Below are 13317 nucleotides of genomic sequence, written 5' to 3'. Positions count from 1 at the left end.
TTAGTTAAGTTACTTAATGTCACCTGATTTTTGTAAAATATCTTTTTACTGGCATGATCTTTTTGTTAGTAGAGATCCCTTTATTTTTGTTACTTAGGGTTAGAGAATCATACTAGCAAACATTGATTAAGTCTACCTGTACTGGAGGTTAGGATGATCTATAGGCCTTAAACTGACCAAAAACTTATAACTCTAACCGTTTCTCTTGATAGTTATCAGGCATTTTTGTCTAAGAATATTTTTTACTAACTCTAGTTTTACTTAAAATGTCCAGGAATGACTGTGTTTTAGTTTTAACTGTTTTGCTAGATGTTTAAGATCAAGCTGGTCAAATAGACTTTGTTCTTATCTGCTGTTAAGAGTCAGCTGAGTTCCCACAGGGGTCACTCTTGGGGAACTTGAGAGCAGCTTCTTAGCTCCTTTAGTGTCATTCACATGGTAGGGTCTCCTTGAGGAGTGGCTTCCTTTGGAAGTATTAGGGATGTCTCCCTTTCCCAAGGACCCTCCTCTACAGCAGGTGCACTGATTGGCTTTTCATCCTCTAGTGGTCTCATCAGTCTCCCTGATTGGAAGGTTGTGTGGCCCAGAGTTGCAAAGCTCCTTAGAGAAGTTCTCTTGTTCCCTGGGTTCAGGCTGACTCTGAGAGCAAGAACCAAATACTGATTTTTTGGCTCCTTTATTTTAATCTCAATCTTTAAATTTTGATCTTAAACATCGAGCAAGTCAGTTTCACCAGTCATACAGTAAGAGTACTGGGTTTTAACTTTAATGTCTTTGACTTTATAGTTATTTGACTGATTACCTCAAATTAATTTAGAGTGTTCTTGAAGAAGTACCTCTGTAAAACATTAATCAGTCAACAGTTACGGAGTTTACAAGGAAAATACAAAATGGAATTAACAGTAAAAACATATTTAGTTGTGTAATAGCGATCTTAAATTTTGACTGAACTGTATATTATATCTCCTGTTTGAGATTACAGTAATTTACTACAAAAAAAAAAACCCAATCTTTTGAATATAACTTTAAGTGAACTGAAGTCTGACTTATTTTGGAGCCACTGTAATATGTAGTAAGGTGGGAGCAGAACCTTATCTCAGGTAAGGCAGGGCTCTTCATAAATCTCAGGTAAGTGGTCTAGTTCTGAAGCCAATCTTTGTATTTTTTTTAAATATCATTTTATAAAGTTTACATATATTGTTTCCTAAGTCCATAAGAATGTTAGTGAACACAGTATGATATTACACCTAAAACATGAATCAAAGGAAGCTGAGAGAGCTTTTAACTTTCCTTTTGTTTAGTAAAGTGGCAAAATGTTTTTCCTGTTTCATGATATTAACTTTTAAACATGTCAGGCTCTCATTATCTTTTAGAAATACATTTACATTTTTATCCCAGTGCAGAAGGTAACATAAGGTTCAGGTCCAGTTACAGAACACAAAATGATATAAATAAATCCCTAATGAAATTTCTTATTCTGATAAGTTTAAAATTACCATTACAACTTTAGGTTGGAGAACACCAGCTTGATAAAATGTTCTTTTAAGCCTTTTAAAGACTTGTATACCTGGAAGATATGAATACATTTAACATATAAAAAAGAGTAAAGAAAATTTAGACTTTGTAATGTAGTACAATACTCTAAAATAACAGTTGCTGTTTAACCAGAATTGTACAAACCCCCAATTTTTAAGACTAGCTGTTCTAGAGAATAAAACTTAACAGATACAATGTTAAGAGTAAATTGATGTTTTAAGAATTATTAGTCATTTCAGCATATAGACTGAACTTTTGTTTATATCAGTACATTAATATTTGATCTTAGGAAAAACCTTGAATAGTTTTAAACGTTGTGTTACTTATACACATAAACCTTTTAAAATTTGCTCTTAATTAACATTTTTTAATCACTTAATTAGACACTCTTGTTGTTTACTTAGATGTATTAACAGCCTTATTTTAGCACATAGACTTTTTTATCTAGAAACATTTTTATTAAATATATTTTTATATCTGAAACCTTGTAATGTTTTAATGTTGATCCCCTTTTTAACATAAAGTAAATTTAAATCTTTTTTAATTTACCAATTTATGAAAACACCAAAAGTGTTTTAAGTATGTTACCCTGTGAAATTTAAGGAGTTAAGAGTACTTGATGTTATATTTAACAGCATTTTAACTTTTTAGACCAATCAGATGTTGATCCATGATCAACCCCATATATGTTAAATCTAATTTAGTTATTTTTAAAAGCCAAGATAAAAGAGAAGTGTATTGGGCCATATCAGTCATTTCTTTCCTGTTGAAGAAAAACCTAGAAACAATGAATATTAGACATTTTATAAAATTAACATTTTATTTTTGACCATCCAGAAACAAAACTGTTTTAGTAATTTGAAAGCCATATTTTTGTTTACCCATTTTAAAACCTTTTAAATTATGTAAATAAAAAATATTTGGATCAATTTTTTAAATTTTAATTTATGAGCTCACATGTCAATTTTGGTACCAAATATATGTAGACATGACAGTACACTAGTGTATACATACATGACATAAACAGAAGGACAAAGACCTTATAGCTTATTTTTTAAAACCCATTAGATTGAGAGTTAACTGTAAACTGGTCTCTGAATGAAACACAGTATTAAGAAAACTTTATAATTGGATAAAATAGGTCTGATCAGAAATTAACCTAGGCACACCAGATCGAAATTATGAACTCAAAAAGATAGAATTTTAAAGTCTTTTTGGCCTCCATGCTGATGTGGTCCCTCTCATCAGAGATGAAGAGGAATTAAGAGAATATAGACAAGGTTGTGCCCTATCCCTTCCTGAAGGAGTTTCCCAAAGAGACAGCAAGGGAGCTTCCATTGGGAGAGCCCCTCAGGTTGGGGTCCTGTTCTAAACCAGTTTTCCTGGTCTCTTGGATGGCAGCCATCAAAATTTTAGCCTGGCATTTTGGTGGACCAACTCCAATAGTTGGAAGTTCCTACTGGCAGCAGTTTACATTTTAATGTAAGCTTCAGTGAACATGGCTAAAAACCTTTTTAACCATTTTTTTTTAACCAAATTTGACTATCAAACATTTGATCAGGATGTTCAGGTTGCCCAAAGATAATTTGGTGGTCCCCTGAGGTGGCCATCTGACCTCGAAAGTTGGTCATTCTTTCCCACAGAATTTAGAGAAAAGACATCGCAGCGGGTTCCGCAGTCACTGGCCCTCTTCTGGAATTCCTGGAAATTAGTTAACATGCTCTGGAGGGGAGCACATGACTGACGTGAGGGAGACTGACCCAGGCTTACACTTAAGGGCAACAAAAAAACAGAAAAGGACAAAAAAAACACAGAACAGATAAGATACCAAAGACAGGGACAAGTGGCCACTCCAGATTCCAGACCAGAGGGACTGAGCAACGTCTTGCCAGTCCCGGACTCGGGAAGTAATGCTGCGTCCAGCCTTCCTCAGAGTCCCCAGATGCGGATCCGCCAGAAACAGACTTACCGGTCCCCCAGGGGTGCAGAAACAGGTGACTCTCTTGGAGAATTTAGTCCAGTCCTGGGGCTCCACAGACCGTGCAGCCTGGGACTGAGGAACGTCTCTCAGAGACCTTCCCCTGGGAGCAGCGCTGTGGCCTCTCCCCTCCGCAGGAGTTTCCAGGTCAGTGGTGAGCGGTGGTTACCCACCAGGCAGCAAGGCTCTCGCTGGGGCCTCCATATGTTATGGGGCGCAACTTAAGAACAGACCGATCACCACTGAGAAGTCCAAATTTGAGAGTCTTTATTAAGCTGGCCAGCTGACTGTCTCACACAATGCCCCAAAAAATGGCTATTGGGAGAACAGCCCCGACCACAGGGTTGTAGGGGTTCTTATACCAAAAATCACATCAATCATAAATGTCTGTTGCTATGATTCGAAATTACAAACTAACATCATGAGATCATCAACAGAGGGGGAAGTGGGTCAAAATGACCCTTACCTAGGAACAAACTAAAGAATGGTTGCTAACATCCACACAATTACCGTTTACATGGTACATTGGTTAAGAGCAATAGAGGTCAAAGGAGAGCAATTTTTACTACATAGGAGTTGCCATTGTATATTATTAAACATGTCACACCACATAACTGATAATGGGCACAGAGGTGGGGTGTTCCCATGGGAGAAGCTTATTTCCTACATAACATGGAGTCTCAGAGCAGAATGGAGTCTGTTTAGTCATTTTCCTTAGAGTCTGGCCTAGAACATTCTCATGGAGTCAGATCTGTCAGCCCATCACAGGGGTGCCCAGATGCGTGTAGGTCAGCACTCAGCCAACCTGCTCTGCTAGTGCTGGGTGGGAGGGCCGGTTCAGTGTGGCCAGACACGTCCATTTCCACCCCTCCACGCTTCCTCTGTTAAACCAGCACCCGGCAGTTAGGATGGACGGGCTCCTGCAGCTCTGGGGTGGCACAGCGTGCCAGCTCAGGACCCTCAGCTTGCACGTGCTGCAGGACATGGGTCAGAGACCAGGGCCGTGCCTGTCTGGCTTCCAGGACCACACGTGTTAAGTTTAGCACAAGGACTGCAGCTGGGTATCAGTCCAGAAAGTTCCCAGGAGGTTGGAGGCCGAGGAGGGTACCATGCAGGGGGTCTGGCCGCCACGGGTGTCGCCCTCTCCCCTCACGCAGGCACCCATGTCAGCAAACCCTGCTGCCAGAGCCACAGTATTGGAGAGTGCACAGAGTGTGAGTTCGGAACCTTCACGGCCCACCTCAGCGCAGTGCTGGCATGGTGTCCCTGGCACCCAGGCTGGCTCTGACAGGAAGAGTCGTTAGCTTTGTTTTTATCATCGTCACCATCTGGGGGTCTGAGACTGGTTGTCTCCACTCAGCAAAGAATTGAAGAACAGGACGCAGAGGGAACAGGCAGGCAGTGGGTTCACTGCAAGAGCGACAGCAACACAGCCGACTTTTCCGGAGGACAGTACTGACCCGCTCTTCCTAGGCCCTGCCTTCCTCCTCTTCCTCGCCCCTGCTCTCCACGCTCCTCTTATCATTGCCCACTGTCCCCACCCCCGGCCATGCGTCTGTTTCAGTCCTTCCGTTGGGTCCCCTGCCTGCATCCACTAGTACAAAAGTGTCCCTGATTGGGTCCCTGCTGTCATTCAGCTAGGAAGCTGGCCTTACTGGGGACAGTCCGGGTGCTCTTACCGTCTGGACCTGGCCCTGCCTTCCTCCTTGGCCGGCCCTCCCCGGCTGCCCGTGCAGTTCTAAACCCTCCCTCAATCACGAGGACTTGTGCCTCGCTGAAGAATCAATCTGCAAACTATTAGGATGAGCATCCAACAAAATGCCCTCTGCACGATTAATACATGAAAAGTCATCCAAGCTACTACAAGCCAGCAACCAAGTGTTCTTCCAACAATGTACATTTGCATTCACCCCGCCTGCCCAAGTACTGATACCCCTGTGAGCCACAGCCTGCGCACTGAAGTCTGCACAAGAGCAGCGAAACAGCAAGAGAACAGAGCGTCGAGGACGTCAGGGCAGCAAAAGAGAATATGTTATAAAGCCTCACGCCACAAGGACAAGATTGATTAAATGCCATTACGCTGCTTCAGTGTTGAGCTTACTTAGCGTCTGTCTGTCCGTCAGGATCAAAAGATACCTGTGGGGGGCCTACCCCGTGAAGCCACTGCTGTGTTCGTGGGGCCGGGGCTGTCTCAGCAGCCATGGTGGAAGGCAGAGTCGCCGTCCACCCCAGACTGGAGCACTCCAGATGACCCCAGTGGGGGACAGAGATGCAGGGACACTGGGCCCTGCCGCGCTGGGTGGCAGAGACCTGGAGAGGAAGCCTGGGCAGAGCCGGGTCAGCAGGAGCGTGGCTCCTCGTACCAGAGTCTGCTTTTTTATCTGCAGCGTTTGTTAAGTTTTGGTACAAAAAGGTTTTCCTCAGCTTAGTGAAGGAGGAAGAGCGGACACGAAGGTTCCCAGAGAGAGGGAAGAAGCTGAGGCTCCAGGAGAAGCTTCATCCAAGTGTAAGGACGCCTCTACGCAGGAGTGCTCGTAGCTATTTCGCGGCATAGATTTTCCTGCAGACATTTGCCATTCCAGCTCCATGTTTCTCAGTGTACTCTCAGGGTTTCTTTGTCCCGCCCCGCTCGCCTTATTTCTTGTTTGTCTCGTTCTGGACTCGGTGCCTCATTCTGCGACCTACTCTCCTCTTTAGTCGGAAGAGAAAGCAGAAAACGGTCGCAGCAGGCTGAACGTCACAGAGAACATCTCACTAACTCTATAATATTTTTGAGAATAATGTCATTTGCGCCTAATTGGTTTACTAATATTACATCTCCTCTGATAAATGTGCCATTGAAAGGTTTTTCTATTGCTCTTTTCTGGGTGTCGCACCTCCCCATTTTGTAGCAATTAAAGCAGGAACAACACTGTACCGGCTTACAATGGCAGGGGAAGCTGTTCCCGGAACTCAGAATTTATTCTGACGTTTTTGGCTGTTCTATTCTGCCAGCCATCTTAAAAAAAAAAAAAAAAAAAAAAAAAAAAAAAAAAACAAAAAACTGAAGCAAAAATTTGAGTGAGAAATCATCCGGGTTTGGTTTTGCTATCAACATCATCTCAGGATTAGCATGTGCGTCCTTTCACGTTTTTGAATTACCTCTTCGGTAATTGAAACAAGGAATTCCTGAAACAGTATTTCCCTTCAGACATAAAATAATGCATATAAGTAGCAAGGCGGAAGCGGAAAGTAAAAATGGTAATTGATATACTATGAAAAGAGCTGTCATCAAGAGGTTTCAACTATTGTACCCAGGGTAGCTATGGATAGATACTGGGACGACAGCAAGTGGGAATTCTTAGTACAACTGGTTCATTCTAGTTAATGTTTTTTCTCTCATGTCTAATTACTAAAATAGATAACGGTGCAATTCTTGGTAATATTAGCCTTCTTTCAGAGTTTAAACTGGACAATTAAAGTCTCAAAGAGATTTGCTTTTTCTCTTTTTGCCTTTGATGTGATGAATTCATTTGGAGGCTACATCCTCATAGAAAACTGAGTATGGCAAGGATATCAAGTTATCTCTTTTGTTGATTTTCTTTTTATTTCTCTTATAGACTTTTATCTTGAACTAGTCTGGTAATTTAAATTCTGGCCAGTCTATTTTCATCCTTTGTTCTACCTTTTACAATGTTTGTACCCTCATATAAGAGATGAGAATTTCATGAGAACTGTCATATTGATGTTGATAATTTATATTCAGATAATATTTCACTACAGTGTCTCTTTAATATCTCAAAAGGGGCTCTAAAAAACAAAAACTTGAAGCTCATAGTTTTTAGACACTGGAATACTTATTTTATATTTTGAGACAAAGGCAGCATGGCACTAGTGGTTAAATGTGGTTTATTTGTTCCAGGGACTGTAAAATTGACCTCATTTATTTATTAGTCTGGTCATGTAGGAATCATTATGTCATTTTCCTTTTTATGCATGATATACCTACAAGAATGCCTTGCTTTCTTATGGGTGGCTTTTTTGTTTGGGACTGCTTTTGGTGAATGCCGTTTCCCAGTTGAGAGTTTTTAACTTTTCCAACTCCCAACAGTAACTTCTCATGTGGCAACCATTGTATTTAAATAGTTCTGGGAAAACAAAACCACTTTTTGCTGCTTGACTAGTGGTAATGCCCTTGGTTCCTTGCATCCAGGACACTGCCGTGCTGAAGTACTCCGTTAGTTTTAGCTTCATCCCAAGACCAGCACCAGATTGAGAAGGGCTTTAGCTGTGTGAAAAATCCTTGTACGTTTTCACCGTGAGAAGATCATCCCCAAAGCCTGTTTCTACTACATGATGTGGACTGATTCATTTTTTTATATCACAGTATTAACAAACGGATTCATTGTAAATACAAAGAAAATACATTGGTTAATTAGTAGTCTTAGGTCCCTTGGTCTTTTGTGCAAAATCATTTATTGTTACTGCTAGCAATGTTTTCTTTCTTGTTGACCAGTCTGAATGATAGAGCTTTTTGTTACTTTTACAAATGAATTTAAAACAGCCTTTTGGGACAAAGTTCACTAGATATTACCATATAAAATGTAATTGAGCAAATTTTTATCAGACTTTTAAAAATAAAAGAGCCTGGATTCAGAAAAGAAAAGAAAAAAAAAGATACATGTGCTTGCCAGTCCACTAAAAGACATCCAAATGGGAAGCTCAACTAGGGAGGGCAGAGCGTATTTATGATATGCAAGATCCACACAAAGTCCGTGTCCAGAACCTGCAAAGGATGCCCACGTGCCAACCAGAAGAAGGCCCAGAGAGCTGGGCGCAGCTCGCTGGTAGAGCACCTACCCTGCCTGCATGTGGCCCTGCCTGCATGTGGCCCTGGGCGTGACCCCCAACACCGCAAAAACAAAAGAAAACTGCAGCCACCCTGGGCCAGGCCCTGCCTCAAAATAAAAACCAGAAAGGGCTGGGACGTGGCTCAGAGGAGAACAGCTCGGGGCTTGATTGGCAGAACCAAAACCAAAACCAAAACCAACCCACCAACCCGGCTGCCAGCTGCGTCTCTGTGGGCGCCCAGCTGGCAGGCGGGAGTCTGGCTTCACCGCTCCTTGGTCCGGTGTCAGAAGACAGCGAGGGCAGACTCCAGGAAGATCCCGCAGGGTGGCTCCGCCCGACAGAGGCCCACCGTGGCTGACCCTTGGTCTCCCTCTTCCACAGACCAGAAGGTGACCAAGTGCTCCCCAGCGGCGACCGGCGGGGCCACTGCAAGCAGCGCAGCTTCTACTGCCCAGCGACTCCGCGGCCGCCTGGCACGCTCCTCCGGTGCGGCGGGAACGGCGCGTCGCCCGTGGGTCTCCGCCGGCCCCGCGGCTGGCTTGGCTGCGGGTCACTGAAGTCCCCCGGCGTCCGCTTCCCCGCCTGCCCATAGAGATGAAGGCTCCCGCGTTTCCTCCTGGCGGCCGCCTGGAATCCATGCCCCTTCTCTCGTTCACAGGGCAAGCGGTGGTTCCTGGCCGCCCCCCTGCGGCGGAAGGCAGCACTGCAGCGGTGGCCACAGTGGCCGCAGGGTAAGGCCAGCTCCTGAGGCTCAGAGGGCCACGGAGCCACTGAGACCCGGGGGTCAGCGACAGTCACTCCGAGGAGTGACGGAGAGGGGAGCCAGACAGTTCGGGGTGGGGGGCAGTGCCATTCCCTGGGTCAGAGTCCTGAAGCCACCGTCGCAGTGAACACAGACCAGTGACCGGAAACAACAGAACCGTGTTCCTTCACAGTTCTGGAGACCAGAGGTCTGAAATCAAGGGCATCAACAGGGACTTCTCCCTCTGAGGGCCCTAGGGGACCCCTTCCTCACCTTTTCTGGCTTCTGGTTGTGGCTGGCAGCCCTTGACATTCCCTGGCATGCAGACATGTCACTCTGATCCCCGCCTCCCTCTCCACGTGGCCTTCTCAGCCGTGTGTGTGTGTGTGTGTGTGTGTCCAAGTTCCTCCTCTTAGGATAGCAGTCACTGGATTAGGGCTTACCCTAATGCATTTTAACCTCATCTCAGTTTAATTATGTTTGCAGGGTCCCTATTTCCAAATAAGGGGAAATTCTGAGTTTCATGCATGTATGAATAGGAGGGGAACATTTTGGGGATTTATCAATAGTGATAAAGACTTTTACAAAATAACTTGCATTTATGAAGTGTATTGTAGACTTTCAAACACAACTCAGAACATGTTGAACTGTTGGCTCATGCACCTGACAAGTTCAAAGTAAGAACCATCTTCAGGTCTGGTTTGATCAAGGCTGCTGACTTCTTTGGACTCACTTACCTTTCCCCTAATCGAGACTGGCTTCATCTCTGGTCTGAACTCCTTCTTGGTAGAGGGATCATAGATCCTGTCCTTATAGCCAAATATTTTATCCACAAGCAGAAAGAGAAAGGCTTGTCCCCTAAATATCACAGACAAATCCTAAACTCCACTCTCATTACCCCAGTCGGGGCCAGATTGGGACGGCATGGAGGAGCACCCTGTGGCAGAGGGCTGATTTCACCTACCCTGCCCTGTGGGTGTTGGTGAAGATGCGGTGGGCAGAGCCTGGCAGGGAGAAGTGACCACCTGGGTGTCCTTCAGGTGTCCTACAGGCAGAGCTGTTCTTGGGCCAGGTAATGGCACAGCAAACACCGAACAAACCCAGACGCAGGTAAAGCCGGGCCCCAGCTCCAGCTCCACCTTCGGCTCTGGCTCTTAGGCACAGCCAAGCCAGCCTTTTCTGGGAGGGTAAATAATGGAGGCTGTGGGAGCCACACCGTCTCTCTGGTTCCTGCTCAACTCTAGCCCTGTAGCAATAGCAGCCAGAGACAAGAAAACCCAAAGGGCTTGGCTGTGTGCCAATAAAACTTTATTTATAAATGCTGCCAGGTGTGGTGGCACATGACTAATCTCAGCAATCTGGGAGGTTGAGGCAGGAAGATTGCAAGTTTGCCAGGCAACTTAGGCTCTGTCTCAAAGTTGAGCTTAAGAAGGGCTGGAAACGTGGTCAGTGGTACAGAAAGAGAAAGGAAACTTTACTGGTCGTGGGCCAGATTTGGCCGGTGGGCTGTGGTCATAAACCCGGACTCAGTGAGGCGGCAGCATCGGGCCTGGCTGCGGCTTCCCAGCCTGCTTCCGCGGCGAGCTCTGCCTGTGTCTGTGCCCTGGTCAGCTCCACTTTTATGGCAGGTGCCGATGTGAGGGGCCCTGTGCTCCTCGTCTTCCTGAAACACTGCCTGTGCTGCTCTTGGGCTGAGGCACGTCAGGTGGCATCTCAGGATCAGCCCGCCTACTTTCACTCAAACGTGGTTTTGGTTAGATAACAGTTGAACATTTAAACACACACAAGGCAGAAGGGGCCAAACTGAGAAGGAAGAAAAGCCTTTTGAGTTGAGTCACGTTGCTGCGCAGAGGATTTACTCCGCTGACCTTCTGCCACTCGAGCCCTGTGGGTGGAGAGGACCTGGAACCTGGCTTAGGTGGCCTGTCCCTCCTCCTTGTACCTGTGTCTCCACAGCTCGGCCTGTGCTGCGATTCTAGAAGGTGGGAAGCCAGGACTTCTGGGGGCCCTGAGCAGACATCCTCTCCCAACTCCTAGACCCCAGGCTTTGCCCCCTGCTGGCCCAGGACTACTCACAGCCTCCTGTGCCACCCTGGTGAGACCGACCTCTGCCGCTCCAAGGGCCTGAGACCCCACTGAAGCTGAGCGGGGAACATGGACAGCTGGAGATGAGGAGCACCCCCTCCGACAGGGACCACAGCACTCAGCTCTGCCTCGGCTCTCTGCTCTGCCTTTCTCCAGGGACCCCACACTGGCATTGGTTCCTCCTGGTTCCCATGGTGTCTGTGGTCATCATCATCGTGGTCACCTGCTGTGGTACAAAAGGTAAGTTGGAGCAGGGTTGATCCCTGCTCAGTAGCTGGGAGTGGGGCTCTGCTTTCTCCTGCAGAGGCAGCCCGTGAGCGTGGCCTGGAGCCTCCTGTGACAGCTTCTCCCTCAGAGGTCCGTCCGTGTGGCAGGGAGCACACTGCGGGGAGGGGGTGCTCCAGCCAGAGAGCAGGGCCTGGGGAGGGGGCGCCTGTGTTCCAAGCGTCCTGCCGAGTGCGGCCAGGCTCTGTGCTGGGTTGGGGGCGTCCCCACCCCCTCGCAGAACTGGTGGTTCCAGGTCACCTAAATCCATCACCTGTCCCTTTCTTTGTTTCAGGAGAGTCACACGGACCGTGCCGCCCTGTGTCATGTTGGCAGGTGGGCACATCCCCTGGAGTCCCCTGGCGCCCTGGGGTCCTGCCCGGTGCTGAGCACTCAGTCCTTGACGGAAGTGACTTCCTGCAGGCCCCAGAGTGGGTGTGAGCTGCAGGCTTCCCACCGCCAGCTCAGGCTGGCAGAAGCCTGAAATCCGGGGTGTAGACCACGAGTGCAGGCCCAGGCACCAGGGGGCAGCGGGCTTGGTGGCATGCGGCCAGACTGCCAAGCAAGTGGCCACAAGCGGAGGTCCCAGCGCCAGGCACCCACCGTCTGGCTGATCTGGAGGCCACATCAAGGCAAGGGCAGGGCAGGTTCCTTCAGAGGCTAGGTGGGCTGCACCCCTGCCTCCGGCTCCCCGGGTGCCCGGGCTGTGGCAGCTGGGTGCCCAGCCCTACCTCTGTCTTCGCATGGCTCCTCCCTGTCTCTCCGAGTCTCCCCTCCTACGGACACCAGTCATTGAATTGGGTCCCAACCTGCCCCAGGGTGTCCTCATCTTAACTTGATCCCACCTACAAAGACCTATTTCCAAATAAGGTCACAGGCACAGGTACCAGGCATGTCTTTGGGGGCCCCACTGTGTCTTGGGGTCTCCCTGGCAGCCGGCAGCCCAGCTGGGACCTGACCCCAGGCGGTATTCACTTCTGGAGCGGCACGGCCTGGCCTTTCTTCCTCCAGATGTGGTCTGGGCAGACCGGTCACCACTCGGGATGACTGTCCTCGAGTCACCTTGCAGCAGCAAGCCCAGGGAGGCTGTGCTGCCGTGGATGCTGGAGGCCTCTGCAGACTTCAAGCTGGCGCTCCAAGCTTCTGAGGGCCTCTGGCTCCTCCTCCCAGGAAGACCAGTGGCAGTGTTGGCGGGCGTGGTCCCTGTCCTCCAGTGAGGTAGGAACAGCAGGCACAGCGAGAGTTGGGCAGGGCCCGGCCCAGCCTCCCTGCTGACTGAGGTGGCCCAGAGCCTCCCCAAACAGGCAGCAGAGGAGCAGTGAAGGTACCACTTTCCAGAACATTCCAGAAATGTCCACACTTTTCCTTCTTGGTTTTATCTTTTTTCAGCCATCGATCTAAGTTCTTTTCACATGGGATACACGGTTCCCAAGAGTAAATAGAAGATGTCCTCGAGGTTTATTGGACTTGAGAGGGTGGCGTGGAGATGGGCAGGTTCGGAAGTCCAGGAGAGGCAGCGGAGCAGGATGGGCAGCCCTCCTCAGTGGAGAATCACGCTGGCTTCCACGAGGAGGAGGCCCCGTCTTCACAGACTCCTGTAAGACCCTGAGCCGCTGAAACGCCTTGGGGTGCCTCTCGTCAGAGCTGAATTTGTTCCCGCAGGGGATGCAGAGGCTCAACAGCATCGTCTTCCCCGGTACCCGACCCGTCAGAACCTTCATGGGCCCCACAGGGGCTGCGTACATCAGGATGCATCCTCTGTGGGGCCTGTGGAGGTCAGTTCTGCATGCAAACCAGAGCCTGCCCCACAGTTGCTGCCCTGCCCTGCTGGCTGCCCTGGCTGACTGGCGGCCTGTGTGGCGTGGGACGGGTTTGTGGTCCT

General features: G+C 47.9%; 1 pseudogene across 1 annotated transcript; it reads left to right on the top strand.

Annotated features, from left to right (window-relative positions):
• The first annotated feature begins 5761 nt into the window (after positions 1 to 5761).
• LOC306639646 (transmembrane protein 41B-like) lies at positions 5762 to 12652 on the top strand (annotated as a pseudogene). The gene is made up of 6 exons: positions 5762 to 6507; positions 7707 to 7723; positions 8726 to 8855; positions 9003 to 9075; positions 11328 to 11411; positions 12447 to 12652. The product of its transcript is annotated as a transmembrane protein 41B-like (transcript).
• Positions 12653 to 13317: the final 665 nt, after the last annotated feature.

The sequence above is a fragment of the Sciurus vulgaris genome (genome assembly GCF_902686455.1).
Source record: "Sciurus vulgaris genome assembly, chromosome: 11".
In the NCBI taxonomy this organism is placed as follows: domain Eukaryota; kingdom Metazoa; phylum Chordata; class Mammalia; order Rodentia; family Sciuridae; genus Sciurus; species Sciurus vulgaris.
Note: the sequence above shows the minus strand (reverse complement) of the source record. Positions and strands in the feature narration are given on the sequence as shown.